Source organism: Trichechus manatus, unplaced genomic scaffold (assembly GCF_000243295.1).
Source record: "Trichechus manatus latirostris isolate Lorelei unplaced genomic scaffold, TriManLat1.0 scaffold00021, whole genome shotgun sequence".
Taxonomy (NCBI): Eukaryota; Metazoa; Chordata; class Mammalia; order Sirenia; family Trichechidae; genus Trichechus; species Trichechus manatus.
The window spans coordinates 22,510,167-22,510,905 of NW_004443957.1; the positions used below are offsets into that span (position 1 = coordinate 22,510,167).

Sequence of the window (739 nt, forward strand, 5' to 3'; positions counted from 1 at the left end):
AGGATGGAAAGTCCGTGTTTGTTGAGTGGGGGTGGCGGTGTGCCGAAGTTCAGTTTGGGTGAAGTTTTGGAGGTGAAAGCCTAATGATAACTTCTACGGGTGGGATGAGTGTAAGAAAAGAAGTCACGGGAGAGCAGAAGTCTGAGCTCCAACACCAGCAGCCAGTCAAGGAGGCATAATGCGTGGGGCACAGCAGAGGAAAAAGGGCTCAAGGCGTGAGAACGAACAGAACAATCCGTGTTCGGCATCATCCGGGCGTTGCCCGGAGGCTGCGTCTGCCCCGAGGTGGGCACTGAGGGCGGGGCCAGCCGGCCCGGGGCGGGGCGAGCGCCCGGGCTCTCCCGACTAGCACGCGGCGGCGCCCCCTCCCCTCGCGCCGCGGGCCTCCCCGCGCCTTGCACGTCCCCGTCCCGCGCCTCCGCCCCCTCGCTCGCTCCTTCCCGCCCTCCCCGCAGCGCCGGCGGAGCCGGCTTCCCCTAGGTCTCTCATGAATATTGAGCGGCCCCTGTTGTATTTCCCGAGCTCCATTGCGGAAGCCGAGGCTCGCCATATTGTGCGGCGGCGCCGGCGGCCGCGGCGGCTTGTACCCGAGTCGCGCTCCGGCTGCGGCCAGCGGAGCCCCGGGCTGGGGCAAGAGCCGGTGAGTGAAGTCGGTGAGGAGGCGAAGGGCGCGGGAGCGGCGGGCCGGGGACGCGCGTCTGCTCGGCCGGGTTGCGGCCGGCGGCCCCGCGGCCGGGGG

General features: G+C 69.0%; 1 protein-coding gene across 2 annotated transcripts in view; it reads left to right on the forward strand.

Moving 5' to 3' along the window:
* Nucleotides 1–547: 547 nt before the first annotated feature.
* The window catches only part of RNF2 (ring finger protein 2), a 44,683-nt gene continuing 44,491 nt past the window's right edge, over nt 548–739 (forward strand). Inside the window, exon 1 of one of the 2 annotated variants that reach the window (XM_004372913.2) lies at nt 548–640. The gene's annotated coding sequence lies outside the window, so the exon portion shown is untranslated. The remainder of the gene's footprint in view (nt 641–739) is intronic. The other variant, XM_023728125.1, reaches the window with a different exon arrangement.